Here is a 12346-nt window from a genome sequence, read left to right as displayed (position 1 = left end):
TACGAATTATATTATTTCAGCCTCACAAGAATTTGATACTGCAGTTTATTAATAAACCCTGTGGTGACAACATGGTTTTGCACATGGGACCCCAATATGTACAACATTCTATATTTGAAACCAAATATTACCAGAAAATGCATCTCTTTCAGCCAAACAATGCCTACCAGCATCTTAATCGAATTCTTTTAATAAATTAGTGCAAAAAAGATCTAACAAAAACTGAAAAGTAGCATAAAAACTCAATCATTTATATCAAATGTTCTTTTAGGATCAATAACAAAATATTTTCACTATCTGGCAAAGAAATAAAAATAAAATTTAATAACGTTTTAAGATATATTTTAATTATATGTAAGATTATATGTAATTTTGTCTTTAAAGTACAGCTATTGACATATTATTTTAAGTTGCATTTTGTTCCTAAATTATTCTCAAAATATATATGATTTCAAAATGCCGATAATGCATGAATCATATGGTTAAGCTTTGAATACATTTAGTCTGACAAGGAGCATTTTTAAGATAGTTTTCTTTTGACTTACATAATTTATTCCATTTTTATAAATATAGAGTTTTTGTATTCGATTTTTCATTCACTTTTAAAGTTATGAATTTTGTGTAATTGTATTTTTCGATGATAATACAGTATTTTAGCATTTTCAAAACATGATAATAGATATTAAATAATTTAACACTATGATTAAGTTTACTAAATTGGTAATTATTAAAATATTCATCAAAATTTACAAAGAATCTCAGGTCTGTACATATTTTAAATCTTCATCTAAATATCAGATATTTTTCTGGCATTGTTAGACCTAAAACTTTATAAGAGAACCTAAAGAATGGCAGAGAAAATTGAACATAAAACATGAAAATTGGACTCGAATCAACAATATCAGAAATCAAATTAACTCATGTTTAATATAAAATTATTTTTTTAAAATTTCATGTACAGTGGCCGATGTATTGGCAAACAAATCCAACTGCAAACTATATGAAAATCAAATATTTTCTCGAAGGATTTGTATGTCTAAACAGCGAACGCATCAAATTAAAGACTGTCTAAAGGATTTTTGTGGAATTGTATCCTGACATTATCAGATACTGTCGTAAGAATAGAGATGAACTGAGAAATTGGGGTGCCCAAAGGCTTCCAGGAGATTCAGCGAATTTTTAAGATAATGAGAACGGAAATCGAATATGAGAAGTTCCTATGAGAATTTCTGTCATGACATTTTAAAAAATACCTACAAGGTCTTTGTTTATATACTTAAATGCTTTTCGCAATTATAAATTTTTAATGACGTGATTAACTGTTTTATTGAAAATATCAAATATTAATATAAAATTTATATTAAATAATAATATTAAAATATAAAATAATAATAAATATATATAATTTAAAAAATAAATATTAAAATTGTTAAATGTTTTATAACACCTAAAGAGAGCTAAATGTTGGGTGTTGTATTCATTATAAAAATTAAGAATATATGTGTATTATATTTATTCCATAAAAATAAACATACTAGGGAGCCATTTAATTTTTTTCTCCTCTTGAGAAAAATAAATATTTTTTGGAACTTCCATAGTATATCCTTGATTTCTCTAAAACACAATTTATATAATAATTAGAGACACCGATAATTCAGTATATTTAAAACTAATCGCCTCAGACGACCAACCGCCTCGTCGGGAATATTAATTATATTTCAGATAAATCGTTTAGACATAAGTCTTAGATTTAATCTTACTTATGTTCTGTTTATTATATATCCTGTATGAGCCATTTAAATTGGGGAAAGTCTCAAAACATCACAGCGGTATTAAAAGCGTAAATATTCGGTACATCTATCTTTTAACTTTAGCGATATCGTAATTTCACTTTTTTATTTCTCTTGTAAACTACACAGATATTAAAAAGAATCCGTTTTCCTTTTCTTTTTTAACGATGGAAGAAAATCATGCAACTAAAAATTTGATAAAATAATGAAAACGGTTTGAGTATCAGAAAAATAATTAAATTTGTTGTTAGAAATTAGGTTAAGAAATATTTTTAAAAATTCGAGTAAAATTCACACGACTAATAAACTGGTATCGTTAAAAAGACAATGTTTTAAATTTTAACTCGGTATAAAATTTATTTTTATGCAGTAATATTTACGAAAAATATCGCGAAGAAACGTGAAAATTCATCTTAATTTTTAATTAATTAAAATTCTAAACAAAATTTTAAAACGACCGCTCCAAGGTAATCAATTTTATTTTCCCAGAGTACATCTGTGACAGATTTGGTAGCTATAGGTTAAATGGTCTGTACAGTGTCAACATACACATACACATTTATAATTATTATTAGTAAATATTATTTAAATTATCCTAATTAATGAGAATCATTTAAATATATTCCATAAATTTCTAACGATAACAATCAATCATTTAAAATAAAACATTCAAATTTGTTAGGAATGTCAAACTTGACCACCTTAGTAACAGTCAATTTGAATCTCATTATAGAACTAAATAGCCTGATTTGAATCAAGAACAAGGAATTCCAGCCGAATTCTAAAATACTTTCATAAACATAGCCATATAAAATAGCTTCAGAAAAAAGAATTTGATAACTTTTCTTTTTAATAAGTGTGATATTTAAATATATGTAGCGGAAATTCGATCTATTATGCTAATTAGCATCGTCGATTAGATTGCTTCGTCTGTTCCTCTTTCTTTGTTTAGTTTTTGTGTTGTTGCAGCGGAATGACAGACATGAAATCGTTTTCTTTCTCGCTACTGAATAAAAAAATAAGAAGTGGCATCACTGTTTACTAGCGAGAAGTGAATGTGACGTCATCGTGAGAAAAGAGCGGCGGTAATTTTAGTCCAGTTCTGGAGAAGGCTTCAACGAGTAGCTACGAATGATTTTTTATTTATTTGTTTCACAATTCTTAGGGTAATCGCTGAAGCATTTACTGAGTAATACAGTGAAACGTGAATCTACCGAACTTGGAGGTATGTTTTTCTTTTTTTTTCTGGTAGCGTGTTTATATTATGAATCGAGTGTATTTTTATAAATATATAATTCTGATATTGGCTAATTTATAAATAAAAGGAAAATTGATAACCAGTCGTCAAAGTGATGGTTCTTTTATATTATAGAAAACAGTTGCTGATATTAAAAACTGGTATTTTAATCAAGTTCAGTAAAAATGACCTGATTTTTTTTATCCTTTGCAATGCTGTAAAATTTAGCATGTGAATTGGATCCAATTACGAAAAAATAATCCCTTTCTCTTCTAAATTCTTGAGAATAATGAAAATTACTGAAATTGTTGTGAAAAAATATAGTATAAGTTCAGCTTGTCTCTGCAATTTTTATTTACTCTTAACCATATTTAGTTCAAAATTTTTTTCATGAATAAAATAATTAATGATAATTTGCAAATAAAGCTTGTGAATTTCTATAACAAGGAAGTTAATTTACAAGTAGTAAATACGAATAATAATGTCACTCGCCAAAATATATGGAATAAATGTGACACAATTTCTTTGTTTCGCGTCGCAAGAGGATTAAAATGTCAAAACGGTTTAAAGAATAAAGTGAAAATATGCTCAAATATTCATCCAGTTAAAATATCTTGCAATTATTTTCATTCTTTCTAAAACTATAGAATATTCTTCATTCAAAATTTCGTCCTAAAATTCTAGAGAAATTTTTAAAAAAAGACTAATAATTTCAGAAAACACAATGAAGGAAAGCATAGAAATATGGTGAAAAAATAAGATATAAAACCGATTTTAAACCAATCTACATTAAAATTTTTAAACGCTTATGAAATATTTTGAGAAACATTTTATATAAACCGAATTCTTTTGCAAGAAGTAAAGAACAATGCTTTTAAATAAGTCGCAATTGCATGTAATGGATGAAAATATACTTAGAAAATATTTTCTTGTGTTTAATTGCATCTTAAGTTCCTTAAATTTTACTCGGACTTTCAAATAAAATAGCATTATATTTAATTTATTATCAAAGCAATTGAATATTTACATTAAACAAAAGAAAGATATATTCAAAAATGTTCAGTTTGATATTTATCTGTATTCGTATTTTCATTGAAATAACGTATGTATTCCAACTGTTTTAGAGTTTCAAATCTTGAAATAAATTCTAGCAAAGGAGCGAATTAAAAGTAGGTTGAATTAAATGTTTCATTTAACCTGTAGTTTCCTTCATACCACACCTTTATCCTGTTAACTCAGTTCGTCGTTACAATATTTGAAAATCAAATTAAATTGATTTCATTAGTTTCAATTCGTATGCTTTCAATATTTAATCACTTAAATTTCAAGAATATATTAATATTGAAATCAGTATTTTGAAATTTCAACTTATTCGTGTAAATTCAATTTATTATACAGTTTCTTTTTTCATTCTTTTTTTCTTTTGTAAAAAACTTCTAACTTTTGATTGACTGATTTCTCAAATTCCTGACAAGTTGAAATTTATTGCATAAAGAATTATATTTTCTGTAGAAATATCGACTGTAGAGATACCAAAACATTTTCATAATTCTATGGAACAATCTAGAATTTTACTCTATGGAATAACAGTTGAACTCTATATTTCGTGAAAGTACAGTGCCTATTTTTATTATATGCAAAAACTCTTCGAAAATTCTGTCCGAAAATTCTTGATTAATCTATATTTATATTATGCTTCAAATTCACTTAGACTTCAATTTGCATATTACAGCTTCAATAAAAATGTCGTAATAATCAATCGTACATTTTAAATTCACATTTTAAAAGTAGGAATGTAAATAATTTAAGAATTTCTTATAGAAATATCTTTATTCCATCTCATTGTCTTTTTTCTTTTGATATATCTGTTATTACTAAAATTTTTTAACAGATTTTTACAAATTCATTATATAAATAGGTTGGTAAAATAAATCTTATTGAAGTCTATAGTAATCTTAAACCTTTACTCGCTATTTGGAAATAAACATTCAATTCCTTTTTCAAGTTGTAAGCCTTTTCCCATGGTTCACTAATATTCATCAAATTTCATAGCAACTATCATTGCATATTTAAAGCACTTATAACACTTACAGCTACATATTTCATTAAGTGTTAAATTTTCTTATTTTTCATAAGTGTCTTTGCCTGATCAATTGAAATTTAAGAACATATTTTTAGAATACTTCCATGTTTTTATCACGCTTGTTAAAAGGGATCATGAAATTAAAATACCATGAAAATTGCAATTTAAGATTGTTAATATTTTTTCTGTTATTTTATTAAAATTTTTAATTCCTTTTTATTGTTCTGAATAGTTGCAGGTCACTTCGATACCTGCTTATATTTTAGAAAAGTGTTCTTTTATTCATACAATCGCAGAATTATCTTAAACTTCAGTTTTAATAAATGTTACATGCGTTTTAGTTTTAGTAAATTTTAGTTTAGCATACTTAAAAGTATTTTAGAATTAATTATTGTATATATTTTAAATGTTTATAGTTTTTATTAAATTCAAAAGTTATTTTGCTTGATCTACGCATGCGTTTTCTGGCAGAATGGACGTGGAATAATAATTTGAATGCATCTACTTCAACGTGAAATACGATTATTTTCCTATATAGTTTTAACATAGAGTGAATTCATTTTCTTGTGCGTAGTGATATATTGTATTTACTATGAATTATTGATAGGATGAACTTAAGAATACATCTCCTGGAAAGTGTAAAACAAAATTCTGTATGTTTGAAATTCTATTTGGTAGTTAATTTCAATTTATTTTCTCAATTTTTCAAGTTACTTGTCACCTTACATTCAGTTCTGAATATTAAAATGTGGATCTGATGCAGATTTTGAAAAGTTATCGACATATGCCAGAACTACTGAACTTATTAACGTTAGTTATTAACATCATTACAATGCATATACTAACATAACATAGATACTGGCTATCATTACTGTCTTACAAGATCACTGCATTACTAGATGTTAATTCGTCGTCACTGCATGACTAGAAAAAAATCACTGGCGTCAAACTTGATTATTTTTATACTATTTCATCAAAAATAAAATTTTCTTTAAATATTTTCCTCGTTAATACCGCCATACTCATGATGCATTTAAAATTCCACTTTGCAATGTACGAAATCATATTAAATTACAAAATACATAATCAGATAATTTTAAATAAATATATTATATATTTTAAATATTATTTAATTGCGACGTTTGAGAAAAAAAATTGCGTAAGTCTCAAACTTCTATTAAGGTAGCATTACTGGTGAGAACAACGAAATAAATAACCAAATTATTAAAACTGCATTGGTCTTTTCAGAATTTTAAAAGCTACGAATTGTTATAACGTTTATTATAAAATCTAATATAAAATTTTATTAAACACATTTAAAATTTAGTTTTTGTTAACATACATTCAAAAGAAATGTACTTTCTCAAGGTACACAAGGAAAATTTAATAAATTTAAAATCAAGTAAATTATGCTTACTACAAATGTTAGCTTCATTATAAATTAGGCACGAATAATTGCAAACCATTAACTTTTTGCGTATGCATTATTTGAGGAAAATTATTCCAAGTGCTAAACAGCTTTATTTGTACAAAGGAACAATGTCCCGAAACTATTTGTTAAACATACTTAATAGTTGTTTAGTATTATGAGTAGTAAAACCTGCATTGTTAACAAAGTATAAAACCTTTTGTTTCACGCAAAATGTACTATAAAAATATTATTACCATTTAATATTTTGCTTTTAGTTTTCATATAAGTGCAAACAAGAGCATCCATTTATTTTATGATCCAAAAAATATGCATACAAAAGGCTGGAAAATTTACAACGTGATACTGCATTGTTTTTTATTGGTGCTATTTGAATAAAAAGCACAAAATGTGAATCTTTTCTATTTATTGAGGCTGTTTAAATGATATGAAATGTTTCTTATGTGAAATATTTTCAGATTTGAATACATTCATGCATTCCAAAGCTGTTTACCTTGATGCTTTTTTAGTGCGGTGAAATTAGTTTTTTATGTACATATACTAAAGTACCATTTTATATTTTAACGGAATACCAATTATCATTGTGTAATTATTTTCTGATCTGTTAAAAACCGTCAAATTATAAACTAAAAATTCTGGAAAAAACATAAATTCAACTTTTTAATCGAAAGCCATTTGTAGAAAGTAAAAACTAAAGATTTTGTGGGTAATTAAAGAATTACTACCCCCCAATCATAGCATATGGTAAAATTGAATCTATAGATTTAAGTAAATCTGTACTATGGATTATGTTAACAAATCGCATTACAAACGACGTACGCAGAACTCTCATCAATAGAACGGTTAAGGCGTAATCATCATAATTGTAAAGCCAGAGTAATCGAGCATTTCCTTACTTGTACGGCAACTTTTCATCCTCGTACTTAAGGTGACATCCCCCAAAGCAGGGGTTACTGTTTAGTATAAAATACAGACTTCTCAAGCTCTGCAATATCAGAAAGATAAGATTAAATACAAAATGCAGTGAGACAGGCCAGCAATTAGAAATATTCTTTCTTGTCGATATGCGTCTTGCAATTCCTGTAAATACTAGAAATTTCCAGATTTAATGTTTCTGTTCGTTAATGTTTTTTAAGTCATGACAAGAAAGGCCCATGGAAAATTTTCATGGGCCTTTTTGAACGCATTTTACGAAATCGCATAATTAATGGAACTACCCAAGTATGAGATTGTAGAAAAAATTTTGATCCTTCTATGTTTTATGAAATATTTAAAATATTACGTATTGTATTTAAATATAGGTTTATCCTACAACAAATGTCCAGAAAATGTAACATAATGTTCTAACAAATGATAAAATATTAGATTCCTTTTTCATTGCTCCTAGGTACGTCTATAAATATCATTAGCATAAAACTCCCGTCAGAGACCAAACACCTGTTCGAATGAATAATGAATTTTTTTTTTCTCAATTCGTACGAAATAATTCTGACTTTTAAATAAAATCATACCATTTCTTTAGTTGTGGTTGACACGAAGAAATTTTTTATTTCGAAATGGTTTTAATATTTACCATTCTTTACAAACTTTTTTCTGCCGTTTTTGTGAAGAGATTTGTTAAGGTAGTGAGATGCATAATCCTCTGTATTTCGTAGGTAAGAAACAACGCTGAATTTCTGCGCTTAGCATACTTCACAATGAACCGTTAATCACGATACCAGTGGTGACCCTTTTGCATTTAAGCATGTTCTTTATGGAATGCTGTAACTTGTTCGTACTCTGTTTACCCATTCATTTTTAAGTTAATAAAACAAAACATTTATCCTAGTCATCGTTACTTTAGTCGTAGCAGAACGCTATGCGCCTCGCATTCCTGACCAGGGTATTGAAAATGAAGGAGCAGATATGAAATATTTATTTCTAACTAGCCGCCTTTGGCGACCAGCTGGTTCGCCAATCTTAATGTTCGTTAAAATTTTAATAATTAAATATTTTATGCAATTCCAACTTTAATAGATTCTTCAGCAAAATATTTTAAAATTTCAAATTTTGATAGTCATATAATTCACTCATAATATTATAAAGGCCTTCAGTCATAACGTGAAATGTATCCCTCTAATTTTCTGTTACCCCTCGTAGAATTTATGCTTTAAATTAAAGTGTAAAGAATTAATCTTCAATTAATATAATATTTTTTACTGAAACAAAGCATTTTTTTAATAATATGATTACTGATAGTCACTGAGCGTTTAAACTTTATGGGCACTAAAGAATATCTTTCTTAATTTATGTAATATCTCAAGAATTTGCAAACAAAATTTTCTCAGATTCATCATGAACAGATCGATTAATTAGCAATGTTTAATTTTAAATGCATCAAACACTAAGAAAATAAAATGAATCAATTAAAACAATCGGTCTAAAACAGGTTTAAAAAAACTACTTAAAAAACGATTTACTTAAAACTATAAGCATATACAAAAAATATATAACTAACATAAATACAATTTGCTTACAAAAGCATGCAACTAACCTAAAAATAATTTAAATCATCCGTTGATAATGGTTGTCATGGCAACAATCAGAACACAATGCGCATGCGTGAATTTTCTTCGCCACTTAAGGTAATGCAAATGCGTGAATTTTTCTACGCCAGTTGGGGTAACGCTATGCCAATTATACATTTTTAATTTCCTTTATTCTGTGTTATTTTAATTTAAAAGTACTTCAGAATGAATCTGAAACATGGATTAATTAACAATGTTTAATTTTAAATGCATAAAACATTATGAAAATAAACAGAATCGTTTGAAATAATCCGCCGAAAAATGTTAACCCTAGCCTCATTACTGTTGGGAGAAAAAAAAACTGAAGCCTTACTCATTTGGCGGTGGAGAAAATGGAAGATTATTTTGGCAGAAATGTTGGCGGTGGGGAAAATTGAAGATTTTTTGGCGGGAAAGTTAGTTTTTGATTAATAATTAAAATTCTAATTAAAATTTCAAAAAAAGGGACCCCAGGTGCACATTCCCGACCTCTGAGGTATACAAGTACCAAATTTGGTAGCTGTATGTCAAATGACCTGGCCTGTAGAGCGCCAACACACAGACACAGACACACACACACTTTGAGCTTTATTATAAGTATATAGATGAACGACAGTAAAGACTTGATACGTCACTGTACAGAAAAGAATTTAAGGTTTTGTTTAATGCATTTGAATTAACCTAACAGAAAATGCTCTGTTCTCAAAGAAAAAATACGACGCCTTAGGTAATCTATTTTATATGTTGTAGTATGGAACTAGGAATTGCAATACCGGAATACCAAATACCGATATTTTGAGCCATTTGTACAATTTTGTAATACCGGTATTCACAAGTTTAAATACCGTTTTTTCGGTATTTACTAGAAATTTCTAAAATTGTCTCCACTATATGTTCAGGGATCGCCAAGATAGCAAAATAGTAAACAGTATAATCTAAATTAGCGAAACATGGATTATCCCTGAAAGAAGATATTGTATCCATAGCGATTGATGGAGAAACAGCTATGAAAAAAGTTGGAAAGTTGATTGGTTCAAATCAGTAATTGAGCTATGCTCATGGAATTCACTTAGGATTAATAGATGTATTATACCAAAGAAAATAACGATCAGAACAATCCAAATACTGTGGATATAGAAACTTCGGATTCCAACTTTGAAGAGAGTAAGAGTGTGAGTGATATTGACAATGAAGATAATGACAATGCAATTGTTGAAGAAGATATTGTTAATGAGGATGAAATATTAACCTATCAAGAATTGCTTCCTATAATTTATAAAGTTCGAAAAATTATTAAGATATTTAAACGTTCCCCTACAAAAAAAATTCCATATTACAAAAATATATACTAACTGAAAATAAAACAGAATATATGTTTATATTAGATTCTAAAACACGTTGGAACAGTTTACTCCTAATGATGGAACGATTTTTGAAACTGGGAAATCCAATCCAAAAAGCAATAATCGACTTAAACCTGTAAATTAATTTTTCAGATAGTGAATTCGACTTAATATCCAGAATTGTATTAACTCTATTTCCAATGAAACTGGTTATTGAGGCATTATGTCGGAGAGATTCTAATTTATTAACAGCTAATGTAACATTAAATTTCATGTTGCAGTCACTGAAAGAACAGCACACATCACTATCTGAAGAATTATATATTACACTGAAAAATCGCACAGAAGAAAGACATACCGAAATAAAAAAATGTCTTACTGTATTTACATAATTATAATGATTTTAAAAATAAAAAACCAATTAATTAAAAGAGACTAACCAATTAATATCTGATCAAGCTTATAGTAAATTTTCTTAAAACGTTTTAGCCACAAAGTATCCACATTCAAAAGAATTCAGTTCAGTTATCGAATATTATGATGATACTAATGTCGATAGTAAAAAGGAATTCTCTTGAAAAAAAATTAGAATTAACGATAAATAAAAAAAAATTCAACGAACCAAAATAAAATACAGAAACCAGCTATATCCAAAACCATCCGACGAGAAATCGATTTATTTGAAGATGAGGGATTTGGAGGTAAATACTTGGAAAAAGTATATCGCGCATCGCTAACAGTACCACCAACTAGAGTAGATGTCGAAAGAGCGTTTTCGTCAGCTGGTAATTTTTGCACAAAATTTCTTTTCAAGCTTAATGACAGTACAATTGATGCATTTTGTTTTTTAAGATCACTTTCCAAAAATTTGTAATAGTACCACAGACTGAATAGTGATATTTACACTTTTTTGTGATTCTTTATATACTCTTATAATTTATAGGTTACAAATTATTATGTTTTGTGATATTTACACTCTAATAAAACTGGCAAATAAAACAAAGAAACCCCTGTGTTTTCTTTTTTTTTCTAAAATTTCTAATACCGGTATTAAGACCTAAAAAATGCCGAATACTGTTATTGAAATTTTGGTCCGATGTTGAAATCCCTATATGTAACCAGCAGGACTGGTATCCACGACACTTCCTTGCATATTCAATAAAAGTTTTATCCCCTCTCCCTTGCATAAAATTCTGGATCTGGAATAGGTCCGTAAATTTCTTGCATTGCTTTGCATTACAATAGTTACGAAATATAGACCATTGGCATGAATTTAGTTTTTATTAGATAGATCTATCAATCGAAGGTGTATTTTGGGCAACTTTTTCCGATATATTGAAACCAAAATATGGCAAAGAAGTACAGATATAGCCACAAGACAAATTTCATTGATATAAATCATTGCAATAACATCCATGCCAAATTACAGTTAATCCGTGCACTTATTCGTTTCAAAATTTTATACTAATATGCATTTTAGAGATTTAACTTGTGTCAATCTTTATCTATCTAGCTCTATGTTTCGTAGTCACTCGAACAATCAAACAGCCTCTGAAGGGATTTTACAAAAAAAATTGATCTAATTTAATAAAATTTTTAAAAATTTAAAACTCGATTGAAAATTGGATTTTGATTCTTCAAAAGTATAAATTTGGTCTTAAAGTTCATAGCTTAAATTAAGTTTCAACTTACATCCATCAAGCTTAAACTATTAATTTGTGTTCACGGGCAAACCAGATATACCATAAATGTGTTCTTCGAAGTCTGGAATGTGGAGATTTGTCAAAATCCGATTGTCAGAGTTCGGACTTTTTTTTTTTTTTGACGATTATATTATTTTCTTTATTTTATGCAAGAAAAGAAAAAAATGAAGACATTGTTGCAATAAAGCGTGCATTTCATCCAAGTTCATTGGAGC

General features: G+C 27.6%; 1 protein-coding gene across 1 annotated transcript in view; it reads left to right on the top strand.

Annotated features, from left to right (window-relative positions):
• Nucleotides 1-2859: 2859 nt before the first annotated feature.
• LOC129963084 (potassium voltage-gated channel subfamily KQT member 1-like) overlaps nucleotides 2860-12346 on the top strand; it is a 161437-nt gene continuing 151950 nt past the window's right edge. The window contains exon 1 of the mRNA XM_056077121.1: nucleotides 2860-3015. The gene's annotated coding sequence lies outside the window, so the exon portion shown is untranslated. The remainder of the gene's footprint in view (nucleotides 3016-12346) is intronic.

The sequence above is a fragment of the Argiope bruennichi genome, chromosome 3, assembly GCF_947563725.1.
Source record: "Argiope bruennichi chromosome 3, qqArgBrue1.1, whole genome shotgun sequence".
Taxonomy (NCBI): Eukaryota; Metazoa; Arthropoda; class Arachnida; order Araneae; family Araneidae; genus Argiope; species Argiope bruennichi.
The sequence above is the reverse complement of the archived record's forward strand: the minus strand, read 5'-3'. Positions and strand labels throughout refer to the sequence as shown.